Source organism: Euprymna scolopes, chromosome 37 (assembly GCF_053919585.1).
Source record: "Euprymna scolopes isolate OS-2025 chromosome 37, ASM5391958v1, whole genome shotgun sequence".
Classification (NCBI taxonomy): Eukaryota; Metazoa; Mollusca; class Cephalopoda; order Sepiida; family Sepiolidae; genus Euprymna; species Euprymna scolopes.
Window position 1 is genome coordinate 16,953,759 of NC_136518.1, and position 7,970 is coordinate 16,961,728.

Below are 7,970 nucleotides of genomic sequence, written 5' to 3' on the forward strand. Positions count from 1 at the left end.
GTAATTCATTTTGTTTTTGTGATTCTCTTACCTCCAACTAATTTATTAGCTTGCGGTTGGCCCGCAAATAATGCTATACGACATTGCCATATTAAGCGGTTTTAGTCCACCGTGAGTTTTTTCAATATTCATTACTGAAGACAGGAGAGTGACTATCTTAGGAAATAGCCGCATTGCACACTGTAAATGTAATTATGATATTTGATTGGAAGCTGGAGAAGTTTCGAGAGTCGGTTAATACAATTAAAGATTGTCTCATCCAGTGGACATTTCACATGATTTGATTAAATTTGTTGAAATTCATAAAGATTTGAGCATTGGCAGCTGATAACGAAAAAGATGGTTATTTAACTTCAGATGAGGCGGATTCTTTGATATTTGTTAGAATTTCATTTGATGTTTTGCTTTAATCATCAAACTTAGAATAGTGATGACAATATAATAAGATATCCATCTCATATATATATATATATATATATATATATATATATGTATATATATGTATATATATATATATAGTTTAAGATGGAAAATTATTCTTATCAAGTCGGATGACAATGATAACGTATAATTGGTGTATGTCTTCAAAAATTTGTAAATTGAAGAAGACATGAAAGTAAGCGCCATTTTGTTTTACTAAGTGCTCAGATTAAATATAACTCGGCAGAAAACATTATATATATATATATATTTATATATATATATATATTACAGGGAGAGAGAGAAAGAGAGAAAGAGAGGGGGATGAAAGGTTAATATATATATATATATATATATATATATATATTATTTGTTATGTTTGAAAAGTGTCGGTGTTGTAATAATTTAAACGAAATAAGACGGCAGAGACAAAAACAAGCGCTCCAATTGAAAGTCGGTCAAGTTTGAAAAAGAAATTATCTACGGACATTTGTTTCGGGGCCCTACCTCTCTTCAACCTTGCTTGACTGATATCTAGCAATCGAACCCCAGACCTTATATATTACAGTCGGGCTTCTAATCCATTACGCTAAGAAGCCATATACAATGTTACTGTTTATTTTTATCGGTTACATATTCACGTAGATTTGTTATTGTTTTTCTTTTTAACGATAATACGATAAACTACTGTCTTCACCTTAAAGATCTTATTTCTTAAAAAATCGCCCAAATTTTTATTTGGACGTAAACAAATAATATTTTATTTATTAATTTATTATTTTTAAAAACAACTTTTTGTGACCAAGAGCGAAGGGCCGCTTGAAATATGAAAAATAGAATATTAAATACAAAAAATAATATCGTTTTTATGTTTCAAAAAACCCTCATAACCTTGAAATCACTATTCTAGAAACATACGTGATATATACATTATATATATATATATATATATATATATATATTGAGAGAGAGAGAAAGAGAGAGATAGAGAAAAAGAGGATGAAAGGTTAACAATTATGAAATTATTAATTCGTTTCACAGAGAGATACAAAACAAATCAAATTCTGTAAACGACCGTTTCAGAAATGATATCCATTTATTCACTTAATATTTACAAATAAAATATTGAGAAATGAATATTTTTAGATATCGTCTCCTCGTCAGCAAATATGGAGTTGTGGTGGTTAAGATTGGTTAAGATCAAGAAAGACACCAAATTTTAAACTAGTGATTATGAGTGGTGGATATGATAATTTATAAATTGCTGGGTTTCTTAAGGCAACATCGTTTGAAAATATCCTTCTCGGTTTCCTTTCGATAATTTTGCAGGCTGCTATCGGTGTTGTAATAATTTTTTTTTTTACACAGTGATCACCACTTATCAAGGCCCGGACGCCACTCAGGGATAAGGGTTATTGCAAGTACATTACGTTAGTGTGGAGATTTGATGAAGTGGTTACTTAAGGGGGCGGTTCATTAGGAATTTGTTAACGTTGGACTTGAAGACATCCAAGTTGCAGTCCGGTGGGAAGCAGGCAGACGGAACAGAGTTCCACAGGCGTGCAGTTCTAAGAAAGAAGCTTTGTTCATGGAATCTGCGTTTTGATTTAGGCACAGATATAGAGTGGGGGAAATTTTTCACAGTGGATTCAGCTAGACGGGTGTTTTTCGTGAAAGATTGGCGAGGGGGGAACAGAGATTGGAGTTCAGACGAGCACCTGCCATGGAAATAACGATAAAACAAGGATAGGCTCGCAACGTCTCTTCTGTGGGAGAGAGGTTGCAGGGTGAGTGAAATAAGACGGAAGGTATAAAAGACAACCGCTCCAATTTAAAGTTTGAAAAAAAAATAGATAAAATAAAATAAAACGAAAACATGGCCGAAATTGCTTCTAAATTTAAACAAAAATAACAACAGCATCATCAACAACAACAACAACAACGATATATATATATATATATATATATATATATATATATATACACGTGGATAATTATATTTTAAAAATAATATATATGCCGCTCCCCATTTAGGGGGTACCAAATTGGTCAAAGAGAAAATTATTCCCAAACACGCATTTTGGTAAAAATGCACTTTCGTATAAATAATTGACTGAATTCAAGAAAGTATCGCTAACAAAAACAAATAAACAAATAAACGCACACACACACACACACACACACACACACATATATATATAATTGTTTGTTTTTTTTACTGAATAAATTCAATTATTTATATGGAAGTACATTTTTACCTAAAGGAGAGTTGGGAATAACTTTCTCTTTGACCAGTTTGGTACCCCCAAATGAGGAGCGGCGTATGCATTATTTTAAAAATATAATTATCCACTGACACGTGTTTCGTCGTCTACGACTCATTAGAGTGGCTGAATCTAGCGCGATTCCAAATCGTGACCACGTGAAAAGAAACTTCTTCCACTGGGCTATCTCGCAGGACAACTGAATGTATCGCGTTTTTATGTAGATGTTGTTTCTTTGTTTGGTTTTGTTAGCGACAAAAACGCGAGACAACCACAACTCTTCGAATAAACCTGATGAACCCTAGCGTGAATGAAACGAGGAATATTCTGTGTAGGTTAATTTCCATATATATTTTTATAACTTACTAATATATATATATATATATATATATATATATATATATATGTTGTTTGTTTTTGCGATAAGTTTTCAATGAATTCAATTATTTACGAAAGTGTATTTTTACCTAAATGCGAGTTGGAACTAATTTTCCCTTTAACCAATTGGTACCCCCCCATGGGGAGCGGCATATATATTATTTTTAAAATGTAATCACCCACTGACACATGTTTCGTCGTCTACAACTCATCAGAGTGGCTGAATCTAGCGAGATTCGAAATCGGGACCCCACGGTAATGAGCCTAAACCCCTTACCGCTCATCCATTTCGCACGACTGTTTGGATATATCGCGATTTATTAGATGTTGTTTGTTTTTGTTTTTGCGATACGTTTTGAATGAATTCAGTTATTTACGAAAGTGCATTTTTACCTAAATGCGAGTTGGGAATATTTTATATATTATATAGCCCCCCCCCCCTCCTTGGGTAGAGCACTATCGTAAATAATCTCACTCTCTACTTAATTTGGCTGAAAAATGCGAAGCTCGCGGTTTGTTGTTAAACAAACGTTTGAGCACTTTACGAGTGGCGGACGGATGTTTATTTAAATAGACATTCGGACAGATTAGTTGCGGGCACCGCTTCCGTGGTCGAGGGGTAGAACTGCCGACTGTCATCACGACGGTTCTAGGTTCGAACCTCGACTTGGGATAGGTAATAGTTTAGCGGCACTGATGAGTTGTGATACAACGAAACAGGACTGTACGTCGATGACTAAAATATATTTTATATATATATATATATATATATATATATATATATATATAAAAGGGGGGATGGCTATAAAACAGAATATAGAAAATAAACTTTAATATATATACTTTTTAAATACGGTTATTTTCTAATTTCAGTACAACTATTAAGACGTTTGCTACCTTTATAGCAATAATAAAATGATTGTAGGAAGTTAAATCGAATAATTGGTGACAGTTAAAAATCCTGAAAATAAAAGTTGTTTTTTTTCTTTTCAGTTCAATATTTGTCCGAGTGATTTTCGTAAACATAATTACAAATACACAAGAAGCAAAAAGACCGCGTATTTTCCGAAGCGATCGTTCATATAATTTGATTTGTTATGTTTTTCCCTTTGAAGCGGATTGATAATTTCATAATTGTTAACCTTTCATATTCTCTATTAATATAGCTCTAGGTAATTACACACTTATCAAGCCTATCATATATCTGCAATACTCCTAGCCATGCAGCTTTAAAATAGTAATACATTTAACTGAGACTTTGCTCTTTTAGACTTTCGTCTACTACTGTCTAATATATATATATATATATATATATATATATATATATATGTGTGTGTGTGTGTGTGTGTGTGACAGTATCCACAGTTCTTCAGTGCGGCTAGTCTAGCAGAGTACCACGGCTCTTTAGTGCGGCTAGACTAGCAACTACCTCGTGCCAGGATTGAAACTTGACCTCTTAGGCGACAATCAACGCTTCTAACCATTAAACTATTTGGTTGCTGCTAAGATGGGTATACGAAATTACAATGATTAAACATTCCAAACTACCTAAGCTCTATTTGTCTACACAAAGAGCATTGTTTCATACGCTAGCGCCTGTTTGCTCTTTCGCTCACCAATATGCTCAACTCAAGATAATGATCATATATATATATATATATATATATATATATATATATATATATATATATTTGCCTTTACATAAGCAGTAGTTTGTTGCTACACAGTCATGAGCATGTTTCGGTCTACTAGTATTTACTAACTAGAGACCTTATCAGGCAACAACCCTCATTTTCGAAAACGGAATTCTAAATCCAATTTTTCGAAAAAAGGGTTGTTGCCTGATGAAGTCTCTAGTATATAAATACCAATTGACCGAAACATGCTCATAACTGTGTAGCAACAAACTACTGTTTATGTAAAGAGAAATGTAACCTGCTCTATTCTGCATTGAGCACTCTTGTATGAACCTCGTTATATTTCACTGGTTACCCCACCTTTGGAAAATAGCAACCTCAAATTATATATATATATATATATATATATATATATATATATATATATATATATATATATATATATATATATATATACACACACAAGGTGTTAATTAAGCCAACCAAATACGGTTTTTTAATTAAATAAGCACATTTTTTTATTTGATTACAAATTTTCAGATTTCAAAGAAACATTTTCAAGTAGGGATATTTAAAGTGTTTTGTTTTCTTCGACAGTGTTCCGTTTGGTCTTTTTCACGACCACAAATCTCTGGAGGAAGGAGGTTTCTGTTATATATAAGTCCGAGGAGGTGGCGTAGGCTCGCCTTTGTAGGTTAAGTGATATTTTCTCGTTGAAAGTATTTGAAAGATTAATATATATATATATATATATATATATATATATATATATATATATATATATATTAATGTTTGAGACGATTAATCAGAATCGGGAATCAGAAAAATCGAAACATTTAGGGGTATCAGAACCCGTATCGGAATCGGAAACCAAAACGCCTCTTTTAATTGTCCTTTTTTATTTGAATATGTTTAAAACAAAATCTATTTTTATCGATATAATTATCAAATAAATATTTATTGGTTTTAACGACTAGTAAAACTAAAATCGATAAATGACTCATACAAGTGTATGTTTTTCGTTTAGATAAGTTTCTGCACATTTAGCATTTATTTCTAGGGTAATACGGATAAAATAACGACTCTATATTCAAATATTAAAAGATTTATAAAGAATCTGTTTTGAAATCGGTAATTGTATCAGAATCGGAAATTGATTAGGAATTATTAATTGTACCGGAATCAGGAAAAATATTGGAATCGCCCCATTACTAATATATATATATATGAAATTTATTATTATGAGTCCAGAATGAGTTTACATATTGTTTCAGCTAGGGGAAAATCCTCAAAAAGAAGAGGAAATACTAGCATCGTCAGAATTCATAGATGGACTAAGTTACGATATCAAATAACAATGGAAAAATCGTAGATGAAGGAGAGTTAGAAAAGAAGGGAGGGGTGGAAGGGAGAGGACGTTGGACTCACAGTAATAAATTTCCTATATACTGCTCTTGCTACACATTGAGCACTCTAGTCCGGTTTTTTCACCACTGGTATATATATATATATATATATATATATATATATATATATATATATATATATATATATATATATATAAGTATATAAGCAACTATATATATATATAAGTATAAATATATATAAGTATATAAGCAACTATATATATATATATATATATATATCTATATATATATATATATATATACATATATATATTAGTGTTGGGACGATGTGTTGGAATCGGAATCGGGAATCGAAAAAGTCGGAGCTTTTGGGGTATCGGAATCGGTATTAGAATCCGAAAATGTGTGCCTATCCATCGAATCTTTTAATTATATATATATATATATATATATATATATATATATATATATATATATATATATATATATATATATACTGATAATGAGAATAAACTAAGTATAGAGTAATGTAAAACTTTCTTTCCTTATTGAATAAGTTTAAAAAAAAAAAAACGTTTTTTTAATCACATAAATAGGTTAGCCGATAATTTTGTAAATAAACAAAGTAAATTCTAGATACGAAACTAAAATAGAATCGCAACAACATAACTTAGTTGATTAGTCCGAATTAGAAAAAATAATTTAACTTAAATAAAGAAGTAAAGAAATTTAATTTAAGAAATCAATGAACAGTTTTAGTAAAACATATTAAGTGAACATAGGTAATTAATGGTAACGTTGAATGATAATTTGTTTGAAATTTTTTTTTTAATGGAGTTACAAAAATAGGTAAATACATAAATCTTAAAAAAAAACTTTACAAGGATCAGATATAGGTAAAACATTTTCGCTTGTTTTCTTTTCCTTACAAGGGAAATGGTTTCCATAATGTTTCATTGTTAAAGTGTTTTTTTTATTCAACAAGTCTGACGAAAGGTTGTTCTTATGAAAATTTTCAAACGACATAATGTTTGAATTTGTCCGAATAGCCTTGAAACAATTATACCTAACGTTTAAATACACCATTTGTTGCTTTCAATCCATTCTTTGATGTCTTGTTTTTTTTGTTAAAACAATATATGAATGCTCAATTACAAAAACTGGTAATCTTGAAGCTTACAATTTGTCATCTCATTCTGACTTAAAATTTATCGGGATATAAACGGTTTACCGAATTATCAATTATATAAACCCAATAAAATTCGGAATACTATAAATAAGATATATATATATATATATATATATATATATATATATATATAAACAAGTGGTTAGAGCACTGTAAAAGTGGTGGATAGATGTTTGTTTAAATAGACATATGGCGAGATAATTTACAGGCGGTTCTAGGTTCAATCCTCGGCTTGGGAGAGGTGCTAGTCTTGAGGCACTGATGAGTTTTGATTCAACGGGACAGGACTGTATGTCGATGACAACAAATATATATATATATATATATATATATATATATATATATATATATATATACTAGCCGTATAAACTCAGCGTTGCCAGGTTGCAAAATATTTGCGAGTGGAGGGTTTAGTCATATACTATTTAAGACACACGCAATATTCTAACTTCTTACGATTTTCCTGAAAGTGGATTACATGTTGGATTTATGGACACATAAAATACATCAATGTGCGTCTATGAAAATTAAACGGGAAATATTTTGAAAGAGAAATGCCTCTTACAGCTTAAATAAATAAATTTACTTTCGTTTTTAAAAGAAAAGGATGAAAGCTAATAATCATAGAGTAAATAAAACAAAAATTAAATTAAAGAATATATTACATAAATTAACTTAAAAATATTTCTAAATAAAACACGATAGACAATTGTAC